The sequence below is a fragment of the Triticum aestivum genome, chromosome 3A (assembly GCF_018294505.1).
Source record: "Triticum aestivum cultivar Chinese Spring chromosome 3A, IWGSC CS RefSeq v2.1, whole genome shotgun sequence".
In the NCBI taxonomy this organism is placed as follows: Eukaryota; Viridiplantae; Streptophyta; class Magnoliopsida; order Poales; family Poaceae; genus Triticum; species Triticum aestivum.
In genome coordinates, this window is record NC_057800.1 from 545791561 (window position 1) to 545804636 (window position 13076).

Genomic DNA, 13076 nt, shown 5'->3' on the forward strand with positions numbered 1-13076 from the left:
GGTGAAGAAAAATAATTGAGACATTACTATTCATTAAACAGTAGTATTTTTTAACATAGCTTTGATTTGTCACTTTTATCTAGAATACCACCGATGTAATTTCTTTGTGAAACTTCATACGCTGGTATATCAGTTGACTATATATGTTACAACAAATATTCAGATTTTTATTAATTTTTTCTGAATTTACTATTCATAAGGGAAGCGTGTGGAACCATGTTCATCAAATCCACGTCCATGCTACCGCCCCTTAGGTGGTACCATGATACGAGCTTTTGGGAGCCGTTGGATCTCAGGTCCGACGACATCTGAGGAGCTATTGTATTTGCGAGCAATTTTAAAACTCTCGAATATTTTTTGTGCAAAATGTTCAAGAGCTCCGAGTCAACTACCCACGAACCTGTATCGCGGTATCACTTAAGGGCCGGTAGCACCTGATATTTTCCCCTTAGGGCAACTCCCATGACTTCACCAAAACGAACATCGGACACGTCATCCGCGAACAGTGATAGGGGACGATCATCCAATTTAGTGCATCAAATGTTCACCATTTTTTCTATATCTATAGCACTAAAAATAATTAAACCCCATAATTATATTGTGCGAGTATTTCAGTGCAATAATAATTCAAATATAAATATTACAATGCAAACATGAAGTTTTGCAATAAGGATAGTTTGGATTTGAATTCAATTTATTCGGGCACATTTTTAAGTTATTCCCTTGAAGCGTTCCTCGATGGCAAATATGTTGATACAATTGGATAAAATCCTCAAACATCGCCGGATTCTGCTCGGAAGTTCAACAGGATCACTCAACTTGCAGGCCATGGCGAACTCTCATCCTCCTCAATTCTGTTGTGCACAATCACACAAACTGTCAACGCCTCCGATAATGTATCTGCATTTCATAATTTTATATGTCCTGAAATAATCGCAGAATGGCTATGGAGCACTCAGTTACGTATCAAACGTATCTATAAAAAAAATTATAGTTAAATGATATCCATACATATAGAAGTCCAAACACGATGAAATTTTTTGACGATTTTTTCTGGACAATAAAAAACTCGGGAAGCTTTTGGGGAGGACGGGAAGACCCGCGAGGGCCCCACAAGGCAGGGGCGCGCCCTAGGGGGTAGGGTGCGCCACCCTGACTTGTGGGCCCCTCACGGCTCCATTTTCCCTTATTCCTGACCTATAAATTCCTAAATATTTAAAAATCCTCGAAGCGAGACCTGAAACAATTTTATTGCCGCCGCAAGCCTCTGTTCCGAAGCGATCCCATCTGGAGCCCTATTGTAACAACACCCCCATGCATTAAGTTGCAGTTCTTCCCTAATAAAGTTTCCCAATCATCATGATTACTATGTTAATCACCACCTTGATCCAAATTCAAATTGAAATTGAAAGTCAAAATATTATTTCTTCAAACAGTAAATCAAAAATGTTGATAATAGCCCACATAATTCCCAAGTAATAGTCATGAAGACATCAACCATGTTGGAATTCCCAAAATGCCCCAAGAAATATTTAAAGTGGACCAACAACACTTATTTAAGCCATTTAAATTCAAACTCAAATTTGGATAATTCCAAATGGCCTGAAACTTTTTGAGCAACCCTAAAATATTGTCTAGTATTTATGTGAAAGGTTTTGTATTTAACTACATTAATTTAGTAGCTAAATAAATACAAAAAAAGAAATAAATAAAAGAAATAGAAAAAGAAAAGGAAAAACAGATCAGGCCACCGTGCACTTGGAATCTATAAGCACAGTGTTGGCCCAAACCAGCCTGCCTCGGCCTTTCTCCTACCTCCCGCCAAGGAGAGGCAGAGGCCATGGTGTGGTGCATATTACTCCTTGAGCTTGCGTTCGTTTTTTCTTTGAAGAGAAAAGGGTGATGCAGCAAAGTAGAGATAAGTATTTCCCTCAGTATGAGAACCACGGTATCAATCCAGTAGGAAATAAAGCACAAGTCACCGAATACCTGCACAAATAATCAAACAACTTGTACCCAACGCGATAAAGGGGTTGTCAATCCCTCTACGATTACTTGCAAAAGTGAGATCTGATAGAGATAAATAAACGACAAAGTAAATATTTTTGGTTTATAGATCGGAAAGTAAAAGATTGCAAAATAGTATATCAGAAACTTATACGATGGAAAATAGACCCGGGGGCCATAGGTTTCACTAGAGGCTTCTCTCAAGATAGGAAATAATACGGTGGGTGAATAAATTACTGCCGAGCAATTGATAGAAAAGCGCAAAATTATGACGATATCTAAGACAATGATCATGAACATAGGCATCATGTCCGCGTCAAGTAGACTGAAGCGGTTTTGCATCTACTACTATTACTCCACACATCAACCGTTATCCAGCATGCATCTAGAGTATTAAGTTCATAAAGAACAAAGTAACGCATTAAGCAAGATGACATGATGTAGAGGAATTAACTCAAGCAATATGATGAAAATTCCATCTTTTTATCCTCGATGGCAACAATACAATACGTGCCTTGTTGTCCCTACTGTCACTGGGAAAGGACACCGCAAGATTGAACCCAAAGCTAAGCACTTCTCCCATTGCAGGAAAAACCAATCTAGTTGGCCAAACCAAACCGATAGTTCGAAGAGAATTACAAAGATATCAAATCATGCATAAAAGAATTCAAAGAAGATTCAAATAATATTCATAGATAAGTTGATCATAAATCCACAATTCATCGGATCTCTACAAACGCACCGCAAAAGAGTATTACATCGAATAGATCTCCAAGAACATCAAGGAGAACATGGTATTAAGAATCAAAGAGAGAGAACATGCAAATGGGAATGACATGAAGGAATGCGATGCACCAGAGTCAAAAAGTACTTTAGCTGGAATATCATTAACAGGAAGGTTACCCATGATCACATCTGACGAGTCCTCTGCCTGAGCTGCATTCATCAAATTAACCTTGGCATGCTTGGGGTTATGCTTGACAATAGCTGTATTTGCCGATCTGACAGGAGGAGGAGGAGGAAGACGCCTCTGGTTGAGACACTTGTTGGCATAGTGACCCTTCTATTGGCACTTGTTGCACGTGACCTCTGAAAGCGGATGGTGATACGGAGCACTCGATCTTGGAGCTTGAGACGGAGTCTTGTTCTGAAAGCCAGGGTTGGGTGGGTGGGAAGAACCACTGCCACCTTTGCTCTTCTGCTGATACGGCTGACAGAACGGCGGAGGAGGAAGCCAAAACTTTTGCTGCTTGGCCACTTGAGTAGAGGAAGAAGGAGTAACATCTCTGACTCGCTTCCTGGAAGCATCACACCTCAACTGAGCAGCCTCTTGCTTCAGTGCCATGTTGTAGAACTCATCGTACCTCAAGGGCTAAAAGAGGACAAGAGCGAGCTGAATTTCTTCTCTGAGACCACCCCTGAACTGATATATCATGCTCTTCTCATCAGGCATGTCCTGCTTGGCAAAGCGGGCAAGCTTCTGGAACAATTTGTTGTAGTCATAGACAGACAAAGAGCCTTGCTTCAGATTGCGGAATTCCTCACGCTTGCTTTCAACCACGCTCTGCGGAATATGATGAGCTCAGAAATCTCGACGGAAATCATCCCAAGTGATAACACGTCCACCTCTGGAATCCTTGTACTGCTAGAACCATTTTGCAGCTTGATCTTTGAGTTGGAAGGAAGCGAACTTGACAAAGTCCTCAGGCCTGACGTTACTGCACTCGAAATGCTTACACAGATCCACAAGCCAATCGTCAGCATCGGTTGCCTCAACACAATTGCTGAAAGTCTTTGGCCCATTAGCAAGGAACTGGTTGAGTGTAGCAAAGTGACTCTGGTTGCTGCCTTGATTCCCTTGACTGCCTTGATTGCGCTCTTGAAGAATTTGCATGATCTGCTGAGTGTTAGCATTGGTTGCGGCCATCACAGCTTGCCATGCCTCTAGAGGAGGTGGAGGCAGTGGCAGATCAGGATTCAGAGTCGTGCGCGTTGGAGGAGCCATCCTGAAGAGGTTGACCACCATTAGCACATTGATAGATAAATATTGAAGTTGAATCCAACAGAATGAAAATTGCAACATATAGTCTTCACATCCGAACAAAATGAACGAATGCATTCCTCTTTTAATGGTCACATATCCATAAATTGAGAAGCCACGCAGAATTAAGGTAGAGAAATAAATCAACAAGGTACGGATCAAGAACGAATAATCGGTAAGAAATCCCAATCTCAAACCAATATCCGTGGAAGAAGAACTAGAGCTACTAGAATTCCCACCTATGAAACTCCCGAACCTTTCCGGTTATGCAATCAGGTGTTGGGGATACAGGGGAAGCATAATATCTCACCCAAACTAGCAAATCCTACATCCAGTTGTATCCATCCTTCAACACATAACCAAGAAAACTTCGGAAACCATCTACCTCAACCTTCGAAAAGCATCCGTTATACAAGTTATGGCGATACTCCCGAACTCCCGCCCAGTACTGGGTGGCGTCGAGGTTATCTCACCAACGAACTGCATAAAAGAGATTTTCGATGTCGGCGAACATATCTCAAGTATTCCAGAATTGCAACGATAAAATTATGATGACAACACCTCAGAGCTCAACTCCCCGGGACACTTCCACTAAACCCCTGACAGGAGGCACCAAGTCAATGTTCTCATCATAAGCCATCGGAATGATTCCAAGATACTCGCGTGATCCTAAAAAAATTTAGTGAAATTTGAGAAGAGAAGAGTCAAAACTCTACGTCAGGATGCCTTACCAGAGCGATGAGGAGACTGGGAAGTAAAAAGAATTCCTAAGCTCTCCGATATATAATTCCTAAATGACTTAAAACATTTTTCTAGACACAACTCGGCTGCTAAAAACGATCAAGCAATGGGGCTCCTAAGGTTGGGGAAGGCTCTGATTACCAACTTGTAACGCCCTCGATGCGGCTATAGCTCCCACGTGTCGAGGCACGACTAGACATAACCGCATTGAAAGCAATGTCGCAAGTCAGGCAATCATTACAACATCCCATGTAATATATAATAAAAGGGGGAGATACATAGTTGGCTTAGACTCGCCACATCACATCAAAGTACATGAATAACATACATCATACAAACACTCATGGCCTGACTACGGCGCCAAAATAGAAGAAAACCCAACATGCGACAAGGCCCTGAATCGAATCCCCAACTAGGCACCACTACTGATCATCGGGAAAGGAAACATAATAACGCTGAGAGTCCTTGTCGAACTCCCACTTGAGCTCGTAATCATCACATGGAGCGGAATCACCTGGACCTGCATCTGGAGTTATAGTGATCTGTGAGCCACAGGGACTCAGCAATCTCGCACCCTCGCGATCAAGACTATTTAAGCTTATAGGTATGGCAAGGTAAAATATGAGGAGCTGCAGCAAGTGACTAGCATATATGGTGGCTAACTTGTTCGCAAAAGAGAGCGAGAAGAGGAGGCAAAGCACGAGCGAGAAGCTAGGGGAACAGCCTGCGCAAACATTACTCCAACACCGTGTCCACTTCCCGGACTCCGCCGAGAAGAGGCCATCACGGTAACACACACAGTTGATTCATTTTAATTTAGTTAAGGTTCAAGTTATCTACAAACGGACATTAATAAATTCCCATCTGCCCATAACCGCGGGCACGGCTTTCGAAAGTTCAATCCCTGCAGGGGAGTCCCAACTTAGCCCATGACAAGCTCTCACGGTCAACGAAGGAATAGACCTCCTCCCAAGATGTTCCGATCAGACTCGGTATCTCGGTAACTCAAGACACTTCAACAGGTTAAAACAAGACCAGCAACACCGCCCGAATGTGCCGACAAATCCCGATAGGAGCTGCACATATCTCTTTCTCAGGGCACACTCAGATGAGACTAGCTACGAGTAAAACCAACCCTCAAGTTTCCCCGAGGTGGCCCCGCAGGCAGCTCAGTTCGGACCAACACTCAGAGGGAGCACTGGCCCGGGGGGGTTAAAATAAGATGACCCTTGAGTCTGCAGAACCCAAGGGAAAGAAAAGGCTAGGTGGCGAATGGTAAAACCAAGGTTGGGCATTGCTGGAAAAGCTTTAAACAAGGCGAAATATCAAGGGGTTCCCATTATAACCCAACCGCGTAAGGAACGCAAAAACCGGGAACATAACACCGATATGACGGAAACTAGGGCGGCAAGAGTGGAACAAAACACTAGGCGAGAGGCCGAGGCTTCCACCCTTTACCAAGTATATAGATGCATTAAGATAACATGGCAATATAATGATATCCCAATAAGTAAATAAATGTTCCAACAAGGAACGGCTCCAATCTTCACCTGCAACTAGGAACGCTGTAAGAGGGGCTGAGCAAAGCGGTAACATAGCCAATCAACGGTTTGCTAGGACAAGGTGGGTTAGAGGTTTGACATGGCAATTGGGAGGCTGACAAGCAAATGGTAGGCATCGTAGCATTGGCATAGCAAAGAGCGAGCAAACTAGCATAGCAAAGATAGTAGTGATTTCGAGGGTATGATCATCTTGCCTGCACAGTTGTCAGAGTTGACTGGATCTTCAAAAGAAAACTCAACGGGCTCCTCGTTAGCGAACTCGTCTCCCGGCTCTACCCAAACAAGACAAACAAGCAACAAGGATACAATCAACCACGTGCAAGACCAAGCAATATGATGAAATGATGATATGCTATGCGGGATGCGATGCGGGATGCAAAATGCAAGATATGACAGGAAATGCGTGAACCTGGCCTCAACTTGGAATTCAAGGGTGCCACTGGAAAGATGAAATGAAATCGCTTGAAAACGATATAAAGAACGCCGGAATCGGAGTTACGGTTTGGAAATGGCAAGCGATTCAAAAATGACACCGGTCTGCGATTTACAGCAAGTAGGCAACTAAATGCAATGAAACGAACATGCTTCAGCCACCAAACATGACAACAAAATACATGGCAGGGATGCACATAAGATGCTTAACAAAAGACTAGCACTGAGCCACGGCCAATTCATCCATTATGAGGTTCAAACAAGCATGGCAAAACGCAAATGCAAAACAGATTCCAGACTTAGTGAAATTAACACTTGTCTGAAATTTCAGATCACGAAGCCCTCTTCGGAGCAGCAAAACAACATGATACATGACCTGATCAAGACAAGTAAGAACATGGCATGGAGCTACTCAACAAGCTTAACAAAAGACCCAAAGTGACCTGGGGCCAAAAGGGTTCACAAAATATACTAACGGGCTCACGAACATAGCAAAAACACAATCAGTTTTCAGACTTAGTGAAAACTGAGACATGCTGAAATATAACTCACGAAGGCATGTAAACGAGCTCGATGCACTCACTACGGTCCAAGTCATGGCAAGGCAAGCATACATCCATTAAGAAGGCACAAAATTCTAGCTAGAAATGGCAAGAACAATGGCATAGCATGCACGGATCAACTACAATAACATCGGCAAAATCGCAAACAAGTTGACGATCTGCCCAGATTCACCACGAAGCAAAAGTAGAGCTCGGTTGACTCAAGCTAGGGTGCTCCATAATTGCAAACAAAGACATGAATGGATAGAGCATAACATGATTAACAAAACTCCTTTATTGATCATCCTCAAAAGAGGCACGGATCACTAGGAAACAAGCTGAACATATGGCATCATGGACTAAATAATCCCAGACTTGGTGAAAACTACTAAGTCTCTGAAAACAGATTTCCCAGGTGCCTCACTTTGCAAGCTTGCACAAGTCACCCACACATCCTAAAAATGCATGGGTTGCACCCTGGAAAGAAGACAAAATGCTTAACAAAACATATGAAGGACTCACAGGCATAGCAGGCACACAATAATCATGGCAAAAATGACAAAAGTCTAAGATGAACTAGCAGATCTGACAATTAACTCATGAAGCCTCCTTCTAACAGCATTTTGGGCATCAAGATGAGCTCAAATGAAAATGATGCAATGGAATGAAATGATGTACTCGCCGAGACGAACATTTTGATATACTATATGCCCAAATCGGAGCTACAGATGCGGAGATATCACTGGTCAAAGTATGCTCGAAAATTAGGGTTTCGGGAGGAGAAAGTCAACCGGATCTCAGATCTGGATCTCAGAACACTGTAGCAGCACTGTTCATGGCACGGATTCCGAGGTCGTCGGCGAGGTGGTCGTGGTGGCCGGAGCAGGGGGCTTCGTCGGGGAAGGAGAGGAGGAGGCCGGAGCCGGGGTTGGCGTAGACGGCGGCGGGGTCCGGCTCCCGCGGCGGGGCGCACGGCGGCGAGCTCCGGAGGACGCCGGCCGGTGGCCGGCGCGGAGCGGCACGGCGGGGCGGTGGCCGCCGGCGAGGATGGCGGCGGGGCCGTGCGAAGACGAAGGGCGGCGGGCGCGCGGGCGTTGGGCGGCGGCGGCTCGGGCCTCGGGAGCTCTCCCCGGGCCGAGCGGGCTTCGGTGGCGGCGGCGGGCAGGCGTGCCACGTGGCGGCTTGCGGGTGGACGGGCTGCGGCGGCGGACGTGTCCGTTGGCGGGGGCGGACGTGTCCGTCAGCGGCGGGATATTTTAGGGTTTCGAGAGGGGGAGAAGATCCAAAAATGGAGGGGTCTATTTATAGGCATAAGTGGAGCTAGGAGAGTCCAAATGAGGTGCGGTTTTCGGCCACGCGATCGTGATCGAACGCTCTAGGACATGGAGCAGAGTTTGGTGGGTTTTGGGCAAAATTGAAGGGGTGTTGGGCTGCAACACACACGAGGCCTTTTCGGTCCCTCGGTTAACCGTTGGAGTATCAAACGAAGTCCAAATGATACGAAACTTGACAGGCGGTCTACCGGTAGTAAACCAAGGCCGCTTGGCAAGTCTCGGTCCAATCTAGAAATGTTTAATCCCCAAACACGAAAGAAAGCTAGAAATGACCACCGGAGGAGAATGAAGCGCCGGAATGCAAAACGGACAACGGGGAAAAAAGCTCGGATGCATGAGATGAACATGTATTCAAATGCAATGCACATGATGACATGATATGAGATGCATGACAAAGAAAAAAACACGCGGAGACAAAGACCCGAACCTGAGAAATAAATATAACTTAACGCCAGAAACGACAAGAGTTGGAGTACAAATTGGAAAAGTTACATCCGGGGTGTTACACCCGATGACAAGCCAAGCAATTGTTTCATACTTTTGATGTTCTCAAACCTTTTCAACTTTCACGCAATACATGAGCATGAGCCATGGACATAACACTATAGGTGGAATAGAAGGTGGTTGTGGAGAAGATGAAAAAAAGGAGATAGTCTCACATCAACTAGGCGTATCAACGGGCTATGGAGATGCCCATCAATAGATATCAATGTGAGTGAGTAGGGATTGCCATGCAACAAATGCACTAGAGCTATAAGTTTATGAAATCTTAAAAAGAAAAACTAAGTGGGTGTGCATCCAACTTGCTTGCTCATGAAGACCTAGGGCATTTTGAGGAAGCCCATCATTGGAATATACAAGCCAAGTTCTATAATGAAAAATTCCCACTAGTATATGAAAGTGACAAAATAGGAGATTCTCTATCATGAAGATCATGGTGCTACTTTGAAGCACAAGTGTGGTAAAAGGATAATAACATTGCCCCTTCTCTTTTTTTCTTTCCTCTTTTTTTGGCCTTCTCTCTTTTTTTCCTCACCCGGGACAATGCTCTAATAATGAAGATCGTCACACTTTTATTTACTTACAACTAAAAAATTACAACTCGATACTAGCACTGGTGCGCGTCGGTCCTAAACAAACGGTTTTTAACCCCTTTCTGTGATGGCATCTGGAACCATCGCCAAGTGAGTGTGGGCGATAGGGGGTCCTTCCCACACGACCCAGAAACCGTCGGGGATATGCCCTCCTGGCGCACACGTTTGGCAAAATGAGGTCATGTGCGACCGGCGAGCGCGCAAATACGGAAATACATACAGTATAACTAAAAATACAATTATACGGTGAAATTGTTTCCTGTCGCAAGTACATCCCACACAGTCAGTCCCCGCTAAACATTTCCGTTCGTATGTACATCCCACACAGTCGCTCCAAGGAAAACGTTTGCGCAAGGTGGCGTAACGCAAACAGTTTTGAAGAGAATGTCGTGTGTGATTGTTCATTGATCCAACACGGTTTATTCCTAGAAACTGTGTGCGTTGCCTGAGGTCATCGCCCACGGTGGTTTCTCATTAACCACTTGTAATAGGAAAACCCAATTAGCAAGCTAATTGGCCAATTATTAATAATCCATTTACTAATCTAATTGACATTCATATTAAGCACATAATATATTCCATTTCCATATTAAGGAAGCAGGATTTCATAATTGAAATACATCAGAGTACAACATGATATAGCTTCAGCACTCAGCTACCCCATTACACAACTACACCAGCAGCAAGTTTCACATGCAACATCTAGAACCTTTCGAAATTAGCATCTTAGACGGTACATAGAGAGATGCATCTCATCTGGAAAACTGCTGAAGTGGAAGGTGAATATTGAGCCTTCATTCATGTTAAAGGTCTTTGCAACTTTAGGCCAGTGCCTGTGGATGATTGACCGTCCCTCCTTCGACCTCTTCAGGAACACTTCAATATTGAACCGTGGGTGTTGTATGAAAACTTTCCTCGCCTCTTGACCAGAGAGGTGGTTTGAGAGGTAATCATCAATGAAGCCTAGAAACAAAGATGTGCATAAATATCTTCTCTATATTGGAAATGGGGGAAAGGAATACAAAAGGCAAGGTATAATAGTTAGTGCCATCTTGTAAACCTCAGTGCTTCCCATTGTTTCCCGACAACACATATAAGGTAGTTAGTCATTAGGTTAAGTAAGGGTTCGCATGTTATCAGTAAAATATGTTAATGATAAATAAGCACATTGCAGATTCATCAGATTAATTCAAGCCACATAGAAAACCCATTTATCCAAACCCAACATGATTAAGAACTAGGAAATATAGCACTTGTATATGTTTCTCATGTATTAAGTGTAGCCAAATTCGATTTATCCCCCACATGGTATACAATAATAGAATGCAGCCACAACAATTGAACATCGCATTGCAGAATTGAACCAAGCAATTAACTAAACACCACAACAAATGAACCAAACGTTAACTGAGCACCACATTGCACAATATAACATACTCCTAATGGAAGATCAGACAGTTAACCAAACCAAGCATGCTTAACAACTTGAAAATATAGCAATTATATTTGTTTCTCATGTATTTAGTACAACCAAATTTGATTTATTCCTCACATGGTATACAATAACAGAATGCAGCACAACAATTGAACATCGCATTGCAGAATTGAACCAAGCAGTTAACTAAACACCACAACAAGTGAACCAAGCCACAACAAATGAACCAAGCAGTTAAGTAAACACCAATTGAACAACATAACATACTCCTAATAGAAGATCAGACAGTTAACCAAACCAAGCATGCTTAACAACTTGGAAATATTGCACCCTGAAGAATTGAACATCACATTTGCAGAATTGAACCAAGCAGTTAATTGAACACCACATTGCACGACATATAGAACATATACACTATAGCAGAAGATTGCATGGCGAAAGTGGATAGCACAATTCACTAGAATTTGTTAAGGAAAGGCAGTAGCTACCAAACTGAACATGGGTCCTTATAGTGAGCTAATAAGACAAGCTACTCCTCATTGTCGGAGATATCGATGACGATTAGCTCCTTGGACATGGAAGAGGGCGAGGCCTCCGCATCATTGGTGCCCTCGTTGTAGTGCTGAGTTGCCTAAGCCGCTCCGGGCACCAACCTGCTAGCTCTCGAGATGAGGTAAGCACGTGCACACTGAGAAAACACCTCGTAGTGTTCGTCGAAGGCATCGACGGTGGCCTTGAGAAAATGCCACGAACTATCATTTAAAGCAGCCAACCACATCGTGGTGTCGCTGCGCGAGGCGTCAATGGTGGCCTTGACGGCGAGGTGCTCCTCCAAGATCTGGGGGTCGGCACGAATGGCAGCCATCACAACCTCATCCGCGCGTGTGGCCGTGATTTGCTTCTCCGCTGCCAAATGCTCCTTGAGGTCTTGGCTATACTGCGTGCACCATGGCTTAGGTCGGCGCTTATTTGGTGGAGGGGTTGGTGATTTGGGTGGAAGGTGTCGCGCTCGCGCCGGCGATCGGGGCATGTGGGCTGTGGAAGGAGGAGGAGGATGGGGGTCGGGTGTGGATTACCTGCCTGGATAGTGAGGTCGAGCATCATGAAGGAGGGTCACCGGCGAGGAGGCGGCGGCGCTGCAAGCAACGAGTGAAGGTTTCAACTTGGAAAGGAAGGCGGAAAGGGGGGAAATGTAGCTTTTGGTAAGGGGGAGAGGGCAGAGAGGTAGATATTTCCACGGAAGCCGAAAATTTGGAATCGCTCCAGCCAAAAAACAGGCGCGCAAAGTGTCATCAGACATGGTCCCTTATTTAGACACGGTCCGAAGATATTTTGTGCTGCATCTCACACGGTTGGTTATAATAAATTGTGTGGGATCTACTTGATTTTTGGTCTTGATTTGAATTACATAATGGGGTCACAACGGCCATGGACGGTGTTTGAATTGCTAGACCTTTTACCTGCAGTGATCATAAAAAGAATTGGAATTATTCAGGGTTCGTTTGGACATTTTTATGCATTAAGTGAGTCTTCAATGCATTTATGTGCATAATTCAAATTTGAACTACATGCACATGCTCCAGTGCATATAAATTCGTTGAAAAATCAAATCTTTGTCCTTGGGTGCATGCTTAGGTCCCATGCAAGAAATGGGAATGAATTTCAAACACCATGGCACCGTTGATTGCCGGCAAAATAGTGAGATGTCTGGTTTTTAAATTCTAGTAAATCCAAAACTCGTCTGAGATTCATGAAACTTGGCATGTTATCATGGAGCGGCATCAACATATCATGGTACAAATTTTGTCCCATTTGGGGCAGGTTTGGGTATATGCTTCTCACAAACCGGAGCTTCTCACAACAAGCATGATGGTTTTCGGTAGGGAAC